The sequence below is a fragment of the Meles meles genome, chromosome 18 (assembly GCF_922984935.1).
Source record: "Meles meles chromosome 18, mMelMel3.1 paternal haplotype, whole genome shotgun sequence".
NCBI classification, from domain to species: domain Eukaryota; kingdom Metazoa; phylum Chordata; class Mammalia; order Carnivora; family Mustelidae; genus Meles; species Meles meles.
Window position 1 is genome coordinate 23,653,974 of NC_060083.1, and position 23,054 is coordinate 23,677,027.

A 23,054-nucleotide genomic window follows, 5' to 3' on the forward strand; every position below is an offset into this window, starting at 1 on the left:
ATAAAAAGTCATGGGGAGACGCCTGGGTGGCTCAGTGGGTTAAGCCTCTGCCTTCAGCTCAGGTCATGATCTCAGGGTCCTGGGATCGAGTTCCCCATCGGGCTCTCTGCTCAGCGGGGAGCCTGCTTCCTCCGCCTTCTCTCTCTCTGCCTGCTTCTCTGCCTACTTGTGATCTCTCTCTGTCCATGAATAAATAAAAAACTTAAAAAAAAAGTCATGGGTGGCTTTATGTTAATATCTGAACAAGTTCATAATAGACAATACATTGAGGAATAGAGATGAATAAATTGCTAGCCCAGTAATGTCCAATTTTCAGATACTCACTATCTCTTTTGCTATTTGCACTATAGTATTTGCCTACTCGTGCAAAATAATTACATTTTCAGATGTCTATCCTACAACATAAAGAGTCATGCTCCATATTTTCACTAGAGTCCTACTCACGACTTAATTCTATCATGCTATTTTGATTTGTGGTGTTCACATTACTATATTTGTGGTTTTTATATTTATTTTATTTTTATTTTTATAGAGGGAAAGAGAGAGAGAGACAAAGAGAGAGACTCTGAAGCAGTCTCCATGCCCAGCATGGAGCCTGATGAGGGGCTCGAACTCACAACCCTGAGATCGTGACCTGAGTCAAAATCAGGAGTCGGACACTTAACCGACTGAGCCACCCAGGCACCCGTATTTATGATTTCTTTTTAAAACCTTTAATAACAGGTCGATTGAGATATGATTCACATAAAATTTGCCCTCTGAAAGTGTGCAACTCAGTGGTCTTCAGAACATTCGTACAGTTGTGCAAACGTCACTGTTATCAACTTTTAGAATAATTTCATCACCCAAAAAAGAAACCCTCCCCCTATTAGTAGTCACTCCTATTCCCCCCTTCCCTTCAGCCCCTCAAAACCACTAATCTGCTTTCTGTCTGCACAGATTTGCTTATTCTGGACATTTCCAATAAATGTAATCACACAGCATGTGGTCTTCTATGTCTGACTTCTTTCACTTAGCCTGACGTTTCCAAGATTCATCCACCTGAACATCTTACTTCATTCCTTTTTATGGCCAAATATTTTTCCATTATATAGATATGACACATTTTTGCTTATTTCTTTGTCAGTACATGGACAATTAGACTGTTTCCACTTATTAGCTCTCATGAATAATACCGCCGTGGACATTCATGTACAGGTTTTTGTGTGGACAAGTGTTTTTATTTCTCTTGTGTATATACCTATGAGAGGAGTTCCTGGTTCTTAAGGTAACTCTATGTCTAACATTTTGCGAAACTTCCAAACTGGCTGCACCATTTTATAATCCCCTCCAGGAATGTATGAGAGTTGCAATTTTTCTGCGTATTTATCATCATTTGTTATTTTCTGTCTTTTCTTTTTTTTTTTTTTAAAGATTTTATTTAGTTATTTGACAGAGAGAGAGAGAGATCACAAGTAGGCAGAGAGGCAGGTAGAGAGAGAGGAGGAAGCAGGCTCCCTGCTGAGCAGAGAGCCCCATGCAGGGGCTCGATCCCAGGACCCTGAGATCATGACCTGAGCCGAAGGCAGAGGCCTAACCCACTGAGCCACCCAGGCGCCCCATTTTCTGTCTTTTCCATTTTAGCCATCCTAGTATGCTTAAAGTGGCATCTCATCGTGAATTTTCTGGTTAACAGATTTACTGAGATATAATTCACCTCCTCCCCTGTTTCAAGTGTATGCTGGCTCAGTGGGTGGAGCACGTGACTCTTGATCTCGGAGTGGCAGGTTGAAGGGCAACATTGGATGCAGAGATTACTTTAAAAAAGATTTCTTTTTAAAGCGTACAATCCAGTGGTTTTTCATACATTCGCAGTTGCGTAACCATCACCACAATCGTTTTAGAGCACTTTTATCATCCTCAAAAGAAACTCCATTTCCTTTAGCAATCTCACTGTGGTTTTCTTGTGTGCTTCCCTTATGAATAACAATGTTGAACATCTTGTCAGGTGCTTATTGGCCATGTGTACATCGTCTTTGGAAAAATGTCTGCTCAAATCTTTTGTTTGAAAGAGAGAAAGAGAGCACGAACAAGGGGGAGAGGAGCAGAGGGAGAGGGATAAGCCAGCTCTGTGCTGAGTGCAGAGCCTGACGTGGGGCTTGATCCCACGACCCTGAGATCGTGATCTGAGCTGAAATCAAGAGTCAGACGCTTAACTGACTGAGCCACACAGTTGTCACATCACATCACATCACAGAGGATTCTTAAGCGTGTTCTCCACATATGCCAGGTGCGAATTGGATGCCTTCTGGCATAATTGTTATATGCTTGGCGTGAGGGGTACACAGGTTAGGGTTTTCAAAGAGGCCCGTCAGATAGGCCTCGTTTGCTTCCTGAAAAGCATGGATAGCTACACTCCAGAAGTGCAGGTCTGTTTTGAAGTCCTGAGCAATTTCTCACACCAGACTCTGGAAAGGAAGTTTGTGGATCAGAAATTCAATGGTAGGACACCTGGATGGCTCAGTCGGTTAAGCGGTTGCCTTCGGCTCAGATCATGATCCCTGGGTCCTCAGATCGAGTTCCACATAGGAGTTCTTGCTCAGCGGGGAGGCTGCTTCTCTCTGACTCTGCCTGCTTGTGTTCTCTCTCTCTCTCTCTCTTTCTCACAAATAAATAAATAAAATCTTTAAAAATAAAAAAAGTTCAATGAACTTCTAAAAACGTCTAATTCCACAGAGTGCCACAGTACCAGGCCCGTAGTGATAAGGTTTCTTCGCCCCTCCAGTAGAGGGCGCACTCTTGCGCATGGCTTTTGTAGCACGTTGCTTCCTTGGTGCTTTACCACAGGTCCATTGGCAGGCAGTAGACTTTGGTACAGCCGTGGTACAAAGACCTTCTTACTTACCCCCCTACTCCTTCAGCTGGGCTTGGCAAACTAGAGGTGGCCCTGGCGTTAGTGAGTGACAAGAGAAGGTGGTGAGGAGACCTGAGCTGCTAGTTCTTTTTAAAATTTTTGGGAAATGCGCTGCACGGGGATAGTGGCAATGAAAATGCAAATTTAATCACTGTCGGGTCAATGTTCTTAGTTGCAAGCAGCAGAAACTAACTCTAGGTGGTTTAAGCACGAAAAAAAATTTACTAACACGATGTTGCTGGGTGATGGAGAAATAGGCTCAGAAAATAGAATGAGGGGGGCGCCTGGGTGGCTCAGCGGATTAAAGCCTCTGCCTTCAGCTCAGGTCATGATCCCAGGATCCTGGGATCGAGCCCCGCATCGGGCTCTCTGCTTGGCTGGGAGCCTGCTTCCTCCTCTCTCTCTCTCTGCCTGCCTCTCTGCCTACTTGTAATCTCTATCTGTCAAATAAATAAATCTTTAAAAAAAAAAAATAGAATGAGGGGTGTTCCAGCAGTAACCAGGACCATAGGCTAAATATTACTATAAATCAGTCCAGGAAGATCCTGTGACTATAGCTGCTGAACCACTGAATGCCACAGGTTGGAGCGTGTTCCCCAGAGGCCCAGGACACTGCCCCACTGCTAAACTGTAGCCCCAACAAATGGATCTTTCCGCCACCAAGGCGGCCACTAGGCACCACAACCAGTTCCTGCTCTCTGTGTCACTTGCTCGCGATCCAAAGCTGGAGAAAGGACGGTGCCAAGATCATGTCTACGCTTACCTCTCAGATCTGTTGACGCTTCCCAGTCTGCCTTTGGAATAAGACTGGGGCAGGTCAAGGGTGCTGCAATTGGGTCGGAAGGAGGTCGTGTTGAAATTGCATTTAAGAAAATTACTTGAGTTTTCTAAGCCTCATTTCTTTCTTTTTTCTTAAATAGATATTTTGTGGGGTTTTAAAAAAATATTTGTGTGTGAGAGAGAGAGAGGATAGAGGGAGAAGCAGACTCCCCACTGAGCAGAAAGCCCGGTGCAGGACTGGATCCTAGGATCCTGAGATCATGGCCTGACCTGAAGGCAGAGGCTTAACAGACTGAGCCACCCAGGAGCCCCAAGCCTCGTTTTCTTTGTCTAGAAAATGAAGACATAATAGTATCTTTTTTACAGGGTCATTGTGGGAGTTAGAGGAACAACTTAGAGGAACATAAAGTGATTAAGACAGTGTTTGGACACAGAAATGTTAAGAACCAGCGGCTGTTTATAGTCTTGGGTCAGTCTATTTCTTGGCTACCAGGTCCTTTTTCTTGGAGTCAGCGAAAGTCTGTTACTGTAGCTTTCGAACCATCTCTGACTCCTAAGCTTTTGTATTCCAGCTCCCAATCAATGCCAGTGTTCCTGGACTTGAATGTCTGACCTGCTGTGAAGTAGCGATGCCTCCTATTGAACTTGGTATTGGACTTGTTGTCCTGACCATGCTATTGGCTGAAAGCTGTCAGGCTTAGTAATGCCTCTCCAGCCCTTTCACAATTAGCCATGGTGCACTGGCAGGACACGGTAGAACAACCAGGTGTTGTAAGCACAGGCTCTGGAGTTAGACTGTGTAGACTCAAACCCACCCATCTTCATCACTTATCAGGTATTAACTTTGGAGAAGTTATGTAATCTCTCTGTTTCCTCTTCTGTAAATGTATTTATTACAACAGTACTAGGCCAGGTGCAAGCTCTGTAGTACTTGCTTTTATTTTATGTATATTTTTAAGTCTGAGACTCAAACCTAAGCACTGAGGAAGGAGGACACCTGGCAACTAAGATGCTAAGGTCAGACTGTGCCCCATAGGGGCACATAGGCCATAATCTTGTGGTTGTGAGATCAAGCCCCACATCCGGCTCTGTGTTGGCTGTGGACCCTTCTTAAGATTCTCTCTCTAGGGGCCCCTGGGGGGCTCAGGCCTGCCTTTGGCTCAGGTCATGATCCCAGGGTCCTGGGATTGAGCCCGTATTAGGCTCTCTGCTGAGCAGAGCCTGCTTCCCTTCCTCTCTCTCTGCCTGCCTCTCTGCCTACTTGTGATCTCTGTCTGTCAAACAAATAAAATTAAAAAAAAAAAAAAAATTCTCTCTCTGTCTCTCCTTCTGCCCCTACCCCTACCCTCACATGTGTGTGCACTCTACCTCTTTCTAAAAAAAAGATGAATTACACATTTTGTTCTCTTATAAAAAGACTAATATTCTAAAATTCCTGCGGTGCCTGGGTGGCTCAGTTGTTGGGTGTCTGCCTTTGGCTCAGGTCACGATCTCAGGGTCCTGAGATCCAGTCCTGCACCAGGCTCTCTGCTCAACAGGAAGCCTACTTCTTCCTTTCCCACTGGCCCCGCTTGTGTTCCCTGTCTCGCTGTGTCTCTCTCTGTCAAATAATAAATGAAATCTTAAAATAAAATAAATGAAATAAAATAAAATTCCTGACCTTTTCTCTTATGACAAGTGACTTTCACTACTATGCTACCTAACCGATATTAAAATAATGAATGCATTTAGATAATATCTTCAAAGAAAGGGTGGTGCAATGTGAAAGTAACTACTTTTGCAAAGAAACGCTTTTTACTGAGAGACCATTTTGAAAATGGATGCCTGGAAATGTTTCCATTGTTATTCCTGAAATTGGTATAACTGTATCATCACCTAGGAAACATTTGAATTTTCATGCTTAAAAAAAATTGGAAACAGAGTCCTCTAAACTATTCATACTCTAGACATTGGTTTACAATATCTTTAACTGGCTTGCAGGAATAACTCTTTGACATCAGTAAATTTATTGGCTGAATTTTGGTAAAACTTTGCATAACTGGTGGATGGAAATGAATATGCAGATTTAGTAAATGCATTTTTGGTGTATTTTAATACTACATTACTTTGTGAGTATCTTTTTTCAGCTATGATGATGAATAAAACCTTTTTCCAAAATAAACCAAAGTTAGAAATATGTTTGTGCATCTCTGAGTCACAAATTATTAAGCCTACATTAAAACAAAAACAGTGAAATTTATTCAGGTATAGAGAGAGCAAAAATGTTTTGTATCTCTGAGAAATCAAATAAAAACTTAAATAAAAATATTCATTTCCTCTCTATTTCCTTTTAATTTGTATTCTGCACATTTTACAATGTTCATCTATGTCTAGTCACATGCGTTCATTACTTAGAAATAAATAAATATGCTAGAGATTCACGCTCAATCATTTTTATTGAGAGGGTGTGTTCTCAGAAGAATTTGAAAACCACTGCTTATGAAGAGAAGTCTGAGCCTATGTAAGAGATAAAGGAAGAGAGGGGCAAAAAGCTGTTAAAACAAGAGAGCAGTCAGGTACCTCGGCTTCACAACATTCTAGGTCAGTGGTAATAAGAGAATGAATTAGGGTGGTGACATTTTGAATGGAAAGGGACAGATTCAAGAAAATGAAGTGATGAGAAGACAGAGCAAAAAGCTTTGGTGACTAACGAATGGCATTTTGAAAGCAAGGAGAAGGGCACCTGGGTGGCTCATTCGGTTAAGCGTCTGCCTTTGGCTCAGGTCATGATGCTGGGGTTCTGGGATCGAGCCCTGCCCTGGGATTGAGCCCCTCCTTGGGCTCCCTGCTCAGTGGGGTGTCTGGTTCTTCCTCTGCCCCTCCTTCTGCTTTTGCTTTCTCTCTCAAATAAATATATGAAATTCTTTTTTTTTTTTTAATCTGCCATTAAAAAGAAAAATAGAAAGCAAGAGGAGGGAGGTATCAGTGACTGACCTGAGGAAGAAAAAGTTGATGGGACAGAAAACAATGAATTTCATTTTAAACATGTCGAACTTGAGTGCCTTTTGGGACCTTAAGAGAGAAGATCAAAGGAGCAGTTGAAATAAAGACAGTGGGTGACAGTGGCTAAAAATGGCTTTCCAGTCCATATGTTTTACAGTTCTGACATATGGCTGTGAAGATAATATGCATTCATGGGAGCCAACGTATTTGACTTCTTAAAATATGAGTACACTTTAGAGGCACACACATCTCTCTTTCTCCTTCGGGACTTCCCGCTGTAGCAGAAGATGGGTGAGAGAGGAAATCCAGAGGCTTAAAATGGAGGCACTGCTCTGGGAAACTCAGATTCCAAACCCACTCTACCACTCACTAGTGAGGCAACTGTGGAGACTTATTTAATCCGCCTAAGACCTAGTCCCGCTATTATTAAATCATGACCTAATAATAATTATTTTATATCATTACTGTGCGAATTGAATGAACTGTGTAAAGTACTTATGTCCTTGCATTTACCGTTTTGTTTTGCTTTTTAATTTTTCTTAAGACTTTTATTTCCTTGTCAGGGAGAGAGCGTGCATAAACAGAAGGAGCAGCAGGCAGAGGAGGAAGCAGTTTCCCCACTGAGCAGGGAACCCAACGCTGGACTCGATCTCAGGACCCTGGGATCATGACCTGAGCCTAAGGCAGTCGCTTAACCAACTGAGCTACTCAGGCATCCTGGCCTTGTATCATTTTCAACCATTATTTAAGCATTAAATAAAAATTGGTTCTAATTATTGGCTAGTCTCTGTAGTTCTTGGAAAACAAATTGGCTGCTGTATCTTTTATCTCAGCCTACTACATCAGAGACTACACATTCACATACTTACAAAGCCTGGACCTTGTGTTAAATCTGTTCCCAAATAAGTGTTGTTTTCTCCCTTTCGATACTTCTACAAACAGTGGCACCCATGTAGCACGCATTTAAGATTTTTTAATAATTTCATATAAAAACTGTATACTCATATTCACACGCACACTCACACACACACACATTCAGATACACATTAAAGACTATCCACAAAGTTTTTAGTATCTGAGACCTGAACTGAGAAAGAACATTAAAATTCCTGTATTTGGATCATACCTATAACAACGATGATTATCCTTATGGTATAGACTGGATATTTTGTCTCCCCCAAATTCTTTTTTTTGTCTCCCCTAAATTCCTATGTTGAAATCCTAACCCCCAATGTGATGGCATTAGGAAGTGGGGCCTTTGGGAGGTGATAAGGACATGAGCACAGAGCCCTTATGGGATTAGTGCCTTTATAAAAGAGACCCCACAGAGTTCTCTTGCCCCTTCTGTCACATGAAGACACAGTGAGAAGACATTTACGAATCAGGAAGTGGACTTTCACTAGACACTGAATCTGTCAGCACCTTGATTTTGGACTTTGTAGCCTCCAGAACTAAGAGAAATTACTCTGTTTGTATGCCAGCCAGTCTATGGTACTTTCCGTACAGCACCTCAAACTTAGACATTTTACATCTCTATAGAATTCTGCAGTCATAGAAATGATACAGGTGCCTGGGTGGCTCAGTGGGCTGGAGCCTCTGCCTTGAGCTCAGGTCATGGTCTCAGGGTCCTGGGATCGAGCCCTGAGTCAGGCTCTCTGCTTGGCAGGGAGCCAGCTTCCCCCTCTCTCTCTCTCTCTGCCTGCCTCTCTGCCTACTTGTGATCTCTCTCTCTGTCAAATAAGTAAAATCTTAAAAAAAAAAAAAAAGGAATTATACACTTTGAGAAAAGAAAACAGAAATGCACCATGTAGGGGTGCCTGGGTGGCTCAGTGGGTTAAAGCCTCTGCCTTCAGCTCAGGTCATAATCCCAGGGTACTGGGATCGAGCCCCGCATCGGGCTCTCTGCTCAGTAGGGAGCCTGCTTCCACCTCTCTCTGCCTGCCTCTCAGCCTACTTGTGATCACTGTCTGTCAGATAAATAAATAAAATCTTTAAAAAAGAGAAATCCACCATGTATATACTTGGTGTCCCTGAAGTAGAGAGCTGAGCAAATCAAGAATAGAAATATTCAAATAGAAAAGCAGTTTCCTGAAATGAAGAACAGAATCTACAAATTTAAATCATACACTGTGTTGTAGGAAAAATTAATACAAGAGGCATAAAAACATGACATAGTAACATGAAATGACCAAACTTCATGAACAAGTGAATAATCCTACATATCTCTAGGCAAAAAACACAAGTCACTTGTAATGGGAAAAGGTAAAGCCAGATTCAAACTTATTTACCACAACGGTCCATGCCAGAAAATGACAGAGCAGTGTTTACAGAGTTTTAAGGAGAAATGAGTGTGACCCAAGAATTTAATACCCAGCCCAAATTCTACCTGTGTATGAAGGCAACCAACAAATAGTCTGACATATGGTCAGACTTTGCTCAGGTAAGGCAATATAGAAATGCTTTTTATAGGGACGCCTTGATGGCTCAGCTGGTTAAGTGTCTGCCTTCAGTTCAGGTCATGATCCCAGGGTCCTGGAATCAAGTCCTACATTGAGCTCCTTGCTCAGCAGGGAGCCTGCTTCTCCCTCTGCCCCTCCCTCTGCTTGTGCTCTCCCTCTCTGACAAATAAGTAAATTAATAAAAGTTTTCGAAAAATTAAAAAAAAACCACTTTTTGTAAAAGCTACATAATGATGAAATCCAGCCAATTTGGATATTTCAGAATAAAAAAACTAAGGGAATGGGGGAAATATAACCGGACTAGTCATGAAGTTGAATCTATGTAAATCTAGAAATAAAGCAAAGCAATTACAGGTCATTCCAAAACAAGTCCTCTGTTTGAACAAAGAAGAGCCAGCATGCAAAGTGAGGAGGACATCTGTGTGGTAGTGTGGCCCCACACAAGGTGTCAGAGCCTGAGTGGAGCAAGGAGGGCATCCACGCAGAGGAGCAGCCCCAGACCGGGTGGTGTCAGAGTGTATATGCAAGGTACTGGCGTTGGAAGGCTGCTTGAATGCAAGACATTGGAGCCTGTGCAAGGTGAGAATGGTATCCAGTGGGGTGGTTGGGGGGGGCGGTGGTGGTGGTGGTCGTGGTGGCTGAGAGCAGAGTGTTAGAGTCTGAGCCAGGTGGCGAAAGTGTCCATGCATGGAGGTGACCTGGCGAGGGTGTCCGAGCCCAAGCAGGGTGAGGAGGACCTCTCCATGGCGGCACAGAGCGGCACCTGAGAACACTATGAGAGCTTGAGCCTGGTGAAAGAGAATCTCCGCTGGAGGGCATTAAAAAAAAGTGTCTTGTCCTTATTTGTGATTTTTCTGACAGTGTGTGACTATTTTTTTAAATGGACACACAGACTTTTTCTCTGACATTGCAGCTCCCTACGTGGGAGGAAACAACACAGAAAATGGTTTTAAAGTCTTATTTGATATGTATGTATACAAAGGCGAGAGTATCATATTAAGCAATCACATGATATGGATTCCTTTCAACTGTGTCTTGTTTTTCTAATACTTTTGGCTATATCATTAAGGAATTTTGGTATGCTAATGAAAAAAAAACATTTTAATGCTACTCAAAGAATATGAAGTGGGTAGACTGTAGACACTGAGACTTCCTGGACCACCTCACTTTGCTGTGCCCGTTCACTTCTTCCCATGGCAGGTGCACGAAGCTTGGTCAGTGTTCAGGCTCCCAGAGTTTTCTGGGACTCTGCTGCAAAGGCTGACCCTTGAAACCAACTATGTCTTTCCTTGTGGTTTCACACTTGTTATATATATTTTCTCTCACCTTACCACCACCCAGACAAGCTCAGCCTCCCTTGCTACATCAGCTTTCGGTGGCTTCACTTCCTGGCTTTTGGGAAACCGCAGCCGCCAGAGTTTTTGCAGGCTAAGCAATGCCCCCATTAAAAGCACGCAAATGAGAAGGTAGATGTAAGAGAAGCACCAGTTCAGTTTCTGATGGCGACAGGGGGAGGAGAGCCCTGTTTCCCCAGCTTTCTTCACCGTCATCCTCTGGTCAGGAGGTTCCTCTGGTCTTCAGTCTTTCAGTAGCTGTCTCCGGGACATTGTTGCATTAAATTCTTCCATATGAAAGAAAGCTTGCTTTCAGGACACTAGAAATGTTGTATTGGATCAGAATAATGGTTTGGGGGGCTCAGGATTTCTATGACTGGTGGTGTTGTCAATCTCTACTTTGTAGTATCTACAAACAATAGTCTCTAGTCTCCCAGTTGGTGCTAATCTGGGAAGTTTTTTTTTGTTGTTGTTGTTTTGTTTTTTGTTTTTTTTGCCAGCAATGAAATAAAAAGTGTAAGAATAATACAGGAGAACATAACTAATGTCATTTTAGGGAAAGAACTGTTTTTTTATCCTGAGGCTGTGTCCTTCTTCTCCTTCTTCTTCTTCTTCTTCTTCTTCTTCTTCTTCTTCTTCTTCTTCTTCTTCTTCTTCTTCTTCTTCTTTTTTTTATTTGACAGAGAGAGAGAGAACAAGCAGGCAGAGGGAGAGGGAGAAGCAGGCTCTCCGCTGAGCAGAAGCCCAATGCAGGACTGGATCCCAGGGCTCTGGGATCATGACCTGAGCTGCAGGCAGCTGCTTAACCAATTGAACCACCCAGGCGCCCCTCCTTCTTACATTTTTAACTTCAAAAGTATACCTCCTTTTATGAAGAAGATGAAGTTATCATCTTCTGATAGTAGATGGCAGGTTACTTCTTCAGGGTGCTTACTTGGCAAAACCAAAGACAGACAACTTCATGTCAGTCCGTGGGTGGTCTTTTCTCGGTACTCTTTTTTTTTTTTTAATTGTGGTAAAATACTCATAACTTAAAATTTATCATATTCACAAATTTTAAGGATACGGTTCAGTGACATTAAATACATTCACCCTCTGGGCAGCCTTCACCACCGTACCTCTTCAGAACTCTTTTTATTTTGCAGACTGAGATTCTGTCCCCATTAAAGAGCAACTCCCCATTCCCTCCTCCCCTTACCCTCGGTAACCATCATTCTGCTTCCTGTCTCTATGAATTTGACTCTAGGTATCTTATCTAAGTAGAATCATATAACGTTTGCCCTTTTGTGATTGGCTTACTTCACTCAGCATGATGTCCTCAAGGTTCAAGGTAGTGCATGTCAGAATTTCCTTCCCTTATAGGGATAGATAATCTTCCGTTTTACGTATATACCATATTTTATTTATCCATTCTTCTGTCAATGGACATTTGAAGGCTTTCACCTTTGGCTACTGTGAATAATTCTGCTATGAACAAGGGTATACAAACATTCTTTTAAACAAAATCAAGATATAATTTACATATAACAAAATGCAGAGATTTAGTATATGTGCTGCCGAAGCGAGCACCAAAATGCAGAGATTTAAAGTGAACTGTCTGATGAACTTTGAAAAAGATATTGATTAATGTAACTGTCACCTGAATCAAAATACAGAATATCTCTATTATCTCAGAAAGTTTCCTTGTGCCTCCTTTCAATCTCTCCTCCCCAACAACTGTTCTGACTTTTATCACCATAGATTCATCTTGCCTTTCTAGAACTTAAAATAACTGAAATTATACAGTATGTACTCCTTTGCATCTGGCTTCTTTTGCTCAGTATAATGTTTTTGAGCTTCAGCGACATTGAAATTCACTCCCCTCTATTGCTAAGTGTTATGCCATTGTATGAATATACACAATTTGGTTATTCATTCTCATTTGAGTTGTTTCCAATTTGGGGCTATCATAAAGCTGTTCTGAACAATCTTGTATATCTTTTTTTGTGGATATACATTTTCCATTTCTCTTGGATAAATGCCTAGAAGTGGATTTGCTCTCATCAGAGAGGTGTATGGGTAACTTTATTAGAAAATGCCTGACAGGGGCGCCTGGGTGGCTCAGTGGATTGAGCCGCTGCCTTCGGCTCAGGTCATGATCTCGGGGTCCTGGGATCGAGCCCCGCGTCGGGCTCTCTGCTCCGCGGGGAGCCTGCTTCCTCCTCTCTCTCTGCCTGCCTCTCTGCCTACTTGTGATCTCTCTCTCTCTGTCAAATAAATAAATAAAATCTTTAAAAAAAAAAAAAAAAGAAAGAAAGAAAATGCCTGACAGCTTTCCGAAGTGTTTTATTTTTATTTTTACCATTTTACCTTGTACTCTCCGGCAGTGTACGAGAGTCTCCGTTTTTTCACAATTTTGTCTTTGGTATAGACAGTTTTAAAAAAAAATTTAACCAATGAGGCACCTGGGTGGCTCAGTCAGTTAAGCATCTGCCTTCAGCTCAGGTCATGATCTCAGGGTCCTGGGATTGAGCCCCATATTAGGCTCCCTGCTCAGTGGAAATCCTGCTTCTCCATCACCCACTCACCCTGCTTGTATTCCCTCTCTCGCTGTGTCTCTCTGTCAAAAAATAATAAATAAAATCTTAAAAATTTTTTTTTAAACCAGTCTAGTTGGTGTGTGATGGTGCTTGTACAACTTTATATCAATTCCCCAAGGCAATCAATTTCAAGGAATATTTCAGATTAGCTTTGCTAGGATAGGACTCTTCAAATAAAAATTTAAAAACATAGCTTAAACTAGTTTAAATGGAAAACAGTCTCTATTTCCTCCTCAAGCTAACCATGGACCACAGAGTTAGAAGGAGCTGCTCTCAGGAATGACTAAAATCACCCCCAGATCACTTTTGTATAACCTGTTCTCTCTGCCTCTATTCACATGTTGGCTTCATTCTCAAAATTCACTTGTCCCCACTAAATTGGAACTTTTGTCTTCAGGCAAGTCTAGGCTTTCATCCATTTAGTCTTCTAATTGAAAATTGAACAGAGAAGAGATCATCTTCCCATTAGTTCTGGTTAGAAACTGATCATTCTAGTTTGGGGTACACGCAATCCCTGAACCAATCGCCATATTTATGGCAGAGACCAGCCTGGGTTGTGTGCCAGTCCTGTAGCTGGAGAATGGAGAAAGTATGATTGGACTATTCCACCATAACTATGCTTGCAATGGGGAAGAGCAGTTTCCAAAGAGGTTGAGTACTCTTTGAGGCAGGTAAAACAATACACATCTATATATTTATCTTGATTTTTAAGGATGTTTTTAACACCATGGGATCCCGAAGTCCTGGAGCCCATGTTCTTCACTCGACTGACAACCACAAGTCAGAGGTATAGCCCAGACACTTCTAATCCCACTTAACTCATTGTACATCTTTTGGCTATGAGTTGATCTATCCAGCCATGACTTAAGCACTGGGAGGGGACTGCCACTTGAACGACATCCTTTTGGGCCCAGTAGCCAAATGCTATCTAGTCCCCCTAACAAACAACCTACCCTACCTTGCCAACATGCCAACATTCTCTCTTCCTATATTCCCCTTTGGCTACTTCTTCTTGCCTTCAGATAACAACTCCAGTCAATAAATCACTGCCTTTGGGGCGCCTGGGTGGCTCAGTGGATTAAGCTGCTGCCTTCGGCTCAGGTCATGATCCCAGGGTCCTGGGATCGAGCCCCGCGTCGGGCTCTCTGCTCCGCGGGGAGCCTGCTTCCTCCTCTCTCTCTGCCTGCCTCTCTGCCTACTTGTGATCTCTCTCTCTGTCAAATAAATAAAATAAAATCTTAAAAAAAAAATAAAATAAATCACTGCCTTTATTTTCTCTCCCATTGTCCAGCTTTTAACTTTGGAAACTTTCTTTTTCTGCAATTCCCAGGCTCCAAATCTAATTATTTTGGCTCCCAGAAGCCATCTCAGGAACTCGCTTTTCCTTCCTGGCCTTGACCCATTCCTATACTGCTTTTTGCTGGACCCGTTATACACCAAGTCCTGCCTAGTTTAACGTTATACACAAGCTTCTGTCTCTGGGCTCCACTGGTACCCGAGTTCAGCTTCGAGAAGTGACGTGTAATTCTAGTGCTCAAGGCCATGATAAAGAAGGCCACATTTGCTGAAGCCATATCTTTATGATTGGGTTCGTATAACCTCCCAGTTTCTATATTTCTAGACATTCTCAAGGTATGAAATGATTGAGAAGATGGAAGCCATTCTGCCTCCCTAATATCTTGGTGTTCTCAAAAACCTTCTCCACACTTTGATGCACTACTACCAAAAGCTCATTCAGTATCCTGATGAAAGAGACCAATGATTTTGTGGGCTTTTGTGGGATTTTGTCAATAAGCAGGCTGGTTCTTTTTCCAGAATACCAATTTTTCCCTTGTTCCCACCCAATCTTCTTTTCACTCATTAACAATCATGATGACTACCAGAAACTGGGAAAGAGAAGAGCAGTCATGATGGCTAGAAAAGTAAGTCATCTTCCCATGAGCTTTTAAAGGGCAGGGAAAATATCCAGAGATGGGAGGAGGAGCAATATGGCAGAGGAGTAGGAGACCTAAATATCAGCAGGTCCCAGGAGTTCAGCTAGATAGTTATCAAACCATTCTGAACACCTACAATCTCAACAGGAGATCAAAGACATAAGAGAAGTAATTCAAGGAATAGAAAAGCAACCACTTTCTGGAAGGTAGGACATACAGAAAGGTGAATCTGAGGCAATACATGGGAAGAGAGACCGCAGGGAAGGGGCCGGCTCTCGGCAAGGAGTGGAGCAACAAAATTGGAACTTTTAGAAGTCTGCTCCACTGAGGGACATCTCTCCAGAGGCTAAGCAGGGGGTGGGGAGGGATAGTGTGGTCTCAGAACCCACAGGTTTATAGAAAGACCAGGAGTGTGTGAGTGTGGCAGAGCCCCCAGGTATCAGAGCAGGGAAGCCAACTACAGAGACGGAGTCAAGGAGGGGGTTTTCAGCTCTGGGTTACCTTAAACCATGATCTGAGCCAGAGTCAGGCCATTGCTCTTTGAGCAGAGACCCCCCCAAGTTGCAGATTTGGGAGACTCACCTTCCCCCTCCAGGAGGAGCAGTGTGGGAGCATGCTGCAGGTTTCTGCTGGGTTTGGAGACTCCAAAAGGGGCCAAGTGCCAAAGTTAGAAATGCTCAGTCACAGGCCGGGGGAGCACAGAGTGCTGCCAGAGACCAGGGAGACAGGAGAGATTGACTGCTTTTCTCTGAGGGTGCACTGAGGAGTGGGGCCCCAAGCTCTCAGCTCCTCCAGCGGGAGATTTGGGGCCGCCATCTTCATTCCCGTCCTCCAAAGCAGTATGGAAAGTGTTCAGGGAACAAAAGCTACTGAGAGCAAAACCACGCAGATTGCTTAGCCTGGGCCCTGGCAAGGGTGGTGTAATTCTGCCTCCGGCAAATACATTTAAGAAACACTGCAACAGGCCCCTCTGCCAAAAGATTAGCAAGAACATCCAGCCAAGGCCAAGTTCACTAGTCAATGAGAATTGTGGAACTCCAGAGCTAGGGGTATACAGCACATAGAATTCATGGCTTTTTACCCCATGATTCTTTAGTCTTTCAAAGTTAAATTTTTTTAAATTTTATTTTTTTCTTACTCTATTTTTAAAAATTTTCCTCTTTCTTTTTTTTTTTTTTTTTTTTTTTTTTTTTTTTTTAAAGATTTTTAATTTATTTATTTGACAGACAGAGATCACAGGTAGGCAGAGAGGCAGGCAGAGAGAGAGGAGGAAGCAGGCTCCCCGCTGAGCGGAGAGCCCGATGCGGGGCTCGATCCCAGGACCCTGAGATCATGACCTGAGCCGAAGGCAGCGGCTTAATCCACTGAGCCACCCAGGCGCCCCAAATTTTCCTCTTTCTTAACTATTTTAAGCTATTTTACCTTATCAATACCTTTTTAAAAATCTTTTTAAATTTTCATTGTTATAGTCATATTCTATTCCTTCATATTTAACCTTATTTTTTGTATACAGATAGGTTTTTCTTTCTTTAAAATTTTGGGATACAGTTTATTCTAATAGATCAAAATATACCCTAAATCTAGCACATGGCTTTGTTCTAGTCTCCAGCCAGATCACATTCTTAACCTCTCTTTTTTTTTTCAACCAACTTTTTATCTTATCAATTCCTTTTTTAGAATCTTTTTAAAATTTTAATCATTCATCATTCTCCATCCCTTCATCGTGTTTACCTGTATTTTTGTATACATATAAGTTTTTCTTTCTTTATAATTTTGGGAGGTAGTTTCTTCTAACAGACCAAAATACACCCAAAATCAAGTGTGTGGCTCTGTTCTATCCACCAGTCTAATCTATATGCATATATATGTATATACATATTTTTTTCCTTCTTTTTATCCTCCTTTATTCTACCCCTGGTTTCCGGTCTCTTCTGATTTGGTTATTGTGTATCTTTCTGGGGTCGTTACTACCCTTTTAGTATTTTGTTCTCCCATTCATCTATTCTTATCTGGATAAAATAACAAGGTGGAAAAACCTCAAAAAAATAAATGAACAAGAGGCAATACCAACAGCTAGGGACCTAATCAATACAGTCATTAGTAAAATGTCAGAACTAGAGTTCAGAATGACGATTGTCAAGGTGCTAGGTGGCCTCAAAAAAAGCATGCAAGATATTAGAGAATCCTTTTCTGGAGAAATAAAATCCCTTTCCAGAGAAATAAAAGAACTAAAATTTAATCAAGTTGAAATTTAAAAAGCTATTAATGAGGTGCAATAAAAAATGGAGGCTCCTATTGCTAGAATAAATGAGCCAGAAGACAGACTTAGTGACATAGAAGACCAAATGATGGAAAATAAAGAAGCAGAGAAATAGAGAGAAAAACAACTACTGGGCCACAAGGGGAGAATTTAATAGATAAGTGATACCATAGATGAAACAATATTAGAATAATTGGAATCCCAGAGTAGAAAGAGAGAGAGGGACAGAAGGCATATTGGAGCAAATTATAACAGAGAAGTTCCCTAAGTTGGTGAAGGGAACAAGCATCAAAATACAGGAACAAGAATCAAAATCCAGAGAACGCCCCTCAAAATCAATAAAAACAGGTCAATACCCCATCATCTAATAATAAAACTTACAAGTCTCGGTAACAAAGAGAAAATCCTGAAAGCAGCTTGGGACAAGAGGTCTGTAATATATAATGGTAGAAATACTAGATTGGCATACTAGAATGGTAGAAATACTAGATTGCCCCTGCAAGAAACTCATTTTAGACCCAAAGACATCACCAGATTTAAAGTGAGGGGGTGGGGGGGGCGCCTGGGTGGCTCAGTGGGTTAAAGCCACTGCCTTCAGCTCAGGTCATGATCCCAGAGTCCTGGGATCGAGCCCCACATCAGGCTCTCTGCTATGCAGGGAGCCTGCTTCCTCCTCTCTGCCTGCCTCTCTGCCTACTTGTGATCTCTGTCTGTCAAATAAATAAATAAAGTGAGGGGGTGGAAAACAATTTACCATGTAAATCGACATCAAAAGAAAGTTGGGATGGCAATCCTTATATCAGATAAATTAAATTTTAAAACAAAGACTATAATAAGAGATGAGGAAGGACACTATATCATATTAAAGAGTCTGTTCAACAAGAAGATCTAACAATTTTAAATATTTATGTCTCTAACATAGGAGCAGCCAGTTATATAAACCAATTAATAATAATATCTAAGAAACACATTGACAATAATACATTAATAGTAGGGGACTTTAACACCCCCCCTCACTGAAATGGACTGATCATGTAAGTAAAGATCAACAAGGATATAAAAGACTTTAAATGAAAGGACAGGCTGGGGGAGCCTGGGCGGCTTTAACCCTTCTACCTTCGGCTCGGGTCATGATCCTAGGGTCCTGGGATCAAGCCCCGCATCGGACTCTCTGCTTGGCAGGGAGCCTGCCTCCCCCCACTCTCTGCCTGCCTCTCTGCCTACTTGTGATCTCTCTCTGTCAAACAAATAAATAAAATCTTGAAGAAGAAGAAGAAGAAGAAGAAGAAGAAGAAGAAGAAGAAGAAAATGAAATGACACACTGGACCAGCTGGATATCACAGATATATTCAGAACCTTCCATCCCAAAGCAACAGAATACACATCCTTCTCTAGTGCACATGGGACATTCTGCGGAATAGATCACATCCTGGGTCACAAATCAGGTCTCAACTGGTACCAAAAGATTGGGATAATTCCCCGCATATTTTCAGACCACAATGCTCTGAAGTTAGAACTTAATCACAAGAGGAAAATTGAAAAGAACCTAAATACATGGAGGCCAAAGAGCAGCCTACTAAAGAATGAATGGGTCAACCAGGAAATTAAAGAAGAATTTTAAAAAATCATGGAAACAAATGAAAATGAAAACACAACTGTTCAAAATCTTTGGGACACAGCAAAGGCTGTCCTGAGAGGAAAGTATATAGCAATATAAGCCTTTCTCAAGAAACAAGAAAGGTCTCAAGTACACAATCTAACCCTACACCTAAAGGAGCTGGAGAAAGATCAGCAAAGAAAGCCTAAATCCAGCAGGAGAAGAAAATAATAAAGATCAGAGCAGAAATCAATGAAATAGAAACCAAAAGAATAGTAGAACAAATCAATGAAACTAGGAGTTGGTTCTTTGAAAGAATTAATAAAATTGATAAACCCCTGGCTGGACATATCAAAAAGAAAAGAGAAAGGACTCAAATTAATAAAATCATGAATGAAAGAGGAGAGATCACAACCAAAAGCAAAGAAATACAATTATAAGAACATACTATGAGCAACAACACACCAGCAAATTTGACAATCTTGAAGAAATGAAAACATTCCTAGGGACATATAAACTATCAAAACTGAACCAGGAAGAAATAAAAACCTAAACAGACCCATAACCAGTAAGGAGATTGAAGCAGTCATGAAAAATCTCCCAAAAAGCAAGAGCCCAGGGCTAGATGGCCTCCGAGGGGAATTCTACCAAACATTTAAAGAAGAATTAATACCTATTCTCCTGAAACTCTTCCAAAAACAGAAATGGAAGGAACACTTCCAAACTTATTTTATGAGGCCAGCATTACCTTGATCCCAAAACCAGAAAAAGACCCCATCAAAAAGAAGAATTACAGACCAATATCCTTGGTGAACACGGATGCAAAAATTCTCACCAAAATACTAGCCAATAGGATCCAACAGTACATTAAAAGGATTCTTCACCACGACCAAGTGGGATTTATTCCTGGGCTGCAAGGTTGGTTCAACATCCACAAATCAATGTGATACAACACATTAATAAAAGAAAGAACAAGAACCATATGATACTCTCAATAGATGCTGAAAAAGCATTTGACAAAGTATAACGTCCTTTCTTGAGCAAAACTCTTCACAGTGTAGGTATATGTGTACATACCTCAATATGATAAAAGTCATCTATGAAAAATCCACAGCAAATATCATTCTCAACGGGGTAAAACTGAGAGCTTTCCCCCTAAGGTCAGGAACACAGCAGGGCTGTCCACTATCACCATTGCTATTCAATATAGTACTAGAAGTCCAAGCCTCAGCAATCAGGCAACAAAAAGAAATAAAAGGCATCCAAATTGACAAAGAAGAACTGAAACTCTCACTCTTTGCAGATGATATGATACTTTACATAGAAAACCCAAAAGACTCCACTCCAAAACTGCTAGAACTCATACAGGAATTCAGCAAAGTGTCAGGATATAAAATCAATGCACAGAAATCGGTTTTATTTCTATACACTAACAGCAAGACAGAAGAGAAATTAAGGAGTCAGTCCCATTTACAATTTCACCCAAAATCATAAGATACCTAGGAATAAACCTAACCAAAGAGGCAAAGAATCTGTACTCAGAAAACTATAAAGTACTCATGAAAGCAATTGAGGAAAACTCAAAGAAATGGAAAAATATTCCATGCTCATGGATTGGAAGAACAAATATTGTGAAAATGTCTATGCTACCTAAAGCAATTTACACATTTAATGCAACCCCTATCAAAATACTATCAATTTTTTTTCAAAGAAATGAAGCAAATAATCCTAAAATTTATAGGGAACCAGAAAAAAAAAAAAAAAACAAATAGCCAGAGGAATGTTGAAAAAGAAAACCAAAGTTGGCGGCAAACCAATTCCAGTCTTCAAGCTCTATTACAAAGCTATCATCATCAAGACAGTATGGTACTGGCACAAAAACAGACACATAGATCAATGGAACAGAATAGAGAGCCCAGAAATGGACCCTCAACTCTATGGTCAACTAATTTTTGACAAAATACGAAAGAATGTCCAATGGAGAAAGGCAGTCTCTTCAACAAATGGTGCTGGGAAAATTGGACAGCCACATGCAAAAGAATGAAACTGGACCACTTGCTTACACCACACACAAAAATAGACTCAAAATGGATGAAAGACCTCAATGCGAGGTAGGAATCCAACAATATCCTTGAGGAGAACACAGGCAGCAAACTCTTCGACCTCAGCCACAGCAACTTCTTCCTAGAAACACTGTCAAAGGCAAGGGAAGCAAAGGCAAAAATGAACTATTGGAACTTCATCAAGATAAAAAGCTTTTGCACAGCAAAGGAAATAGTCAACAAAACCAAAAGACAACTGACAGAATGGGAGAAGATATTTGCAAGTGACATATCAGATAAAGGGCTAGTATCCAAAATCTATAAAGAACTTTTAACTCTCAACACCCAAAGATCAAATAATCCAATGAAGAAATGGGCAGAAGACATAAACAGACATTTCCGCAAAGAAGACATCCAGATGGCCAAGACACACATGAAAAAGTGTTCCACATCACTCGGCATCAGGGGAAATACAAATCAAAACCACAATGAGATACCTCACACCAGTCAGAATGGCTAAAATTAACAAGTCAGGAAATGACAGATACTGGCGACGATGTGGAGAAAAGGGAACACTCCTGCACTATTGGTGGGAATGCAAGCTGCTGCAGCCACTCTGGAAAACAGCATGGAGGTTCCTCAAAAAGTTGAAAATAGAGCTACCCTATGACCCAGCAATGGCACTACTGGGTGTCCCCAGTAGTCCCCAAAGATACAAATGTAGTGATCCAAAGGGGCATGGGCACCCCAAAGTTTATAGGACCAATGTCCACAATAGCCAAACTAGGGAAAGAACCTAGATGTCCATCAACAGATGAATGGATAAAGTAGAGGTGGTGTATATGTGTGTGTGTGTGTGTGTGTATATATATATATATATATATATATATATATATATATATATAAAATGGAATACTATGCAGCCATTAAAAGAAATGAAATCTTGCCATTTGCAACAATGTGGATGGAACCAGAGGGTTCCATTATGCTGGGCAAAATAAGTCAATCAGAGAAAGACAATTATCGTATGATCTCTCTGATATGAGGAATTTGAGAGGCAGGGTGGGGGGTTATGGAGGGTGGGGAAGGGAAAAATGAAATAAGATGGGATTAGGAGGGAGACAAACCATAATAGACTCTTAATCTCAGGAAACAAACTGAGGGTTGCTGGGGGGTAGGGGAGTAGCGAATAGGGTAGTTGGGTTATGGACACTGGGGAGGGTATGTGCTATGGTGAGTGCTGTGAAATGTGTAAGCCTGATGATTCACAGACCTGTACCCCTGGGGCAAATAATGCGTTATATATTAATATAAATAAATAAATAAATAAATGTCCAGAGCTGTTCACCCCTTAAGACAGCAGCAGAACAAGAAGAGCAAACTGAAAGCAAGAGAAACACTCATGTTTAATTAACGTAACAAGAATTTTGTCATCCTTATATTTAGAAGGAAGCTATTTTAATTTGAGCATGTATGTAAGGTTTTGTGGCATTTTGAACAATCTTACTTTGAATTTTCTTCTGGGAAGGCGACACCGTGATCTTTTCAGTGCTTAAGGCCTTGTGGGGGGGGGGGGCTTTCTTAATCTGATCTTAATTGTGTTTTTTCACTCCCGTACGTCCAGAGCCTTGTCCTGGGTCTGGCATGAAGACGGTGCTTAGTCAAGGTCTGCTGGATGAACTAATAGATGGATGGGATATCTGCAGAACAGAATGCCGGGAAGGAGGCAAAGATGAGAGTGAGGGGTGGGGTGGTGTTGGGAAGCAGCGTTTGAGAATCTGCTGGAAACATCCGCTCTGGTGTCCTTAGAGATTGGCTGTAATTTCCACTCCTTCTGTCTTCGCTTTGGTTGGATGAGTTCACCTTACTTTCTCTGGCTTCGTTGTCTTCTCGTTCCTTTCTTTGGGTGCTGTGAAAAGTGGTTCCCTTCTCTAGTGAGTATATGAGCTGGTAATTTCTTCTTACAAGGGTCATTTTGCAAACCCACTGCCTTGTTCTGTGTCCCCAGCACTGGGAGTCTCCTAGGAGTTTTGGCGCCTGTGTGGGCTTGCGGCACTTTGGTAGCTGCTGTCTCCTTATAGCTCCTTATACTCCCTTGCACCATTTCCACCCAGACCTATAACAGAAAGATGACTGCAGATTGTTCCCATAAATAGCATCAATCTCTTCACCTTCTGGAGCTTTATCGTGTACT

General features: G+C 41.5%; 1 pseudogene; it reads right to left on the reverse strand.

Annotated features, from left to right (window-relative positions):
- Positions 1-2,243: 2,243 nt before the first annotated feature.
- Positions 2,244-10,664, reverse strand: LOC123930027 (annotated as a pseudogene).
- Positions 10,665-23,054: the final 12,390 nt, after the last annotated feature.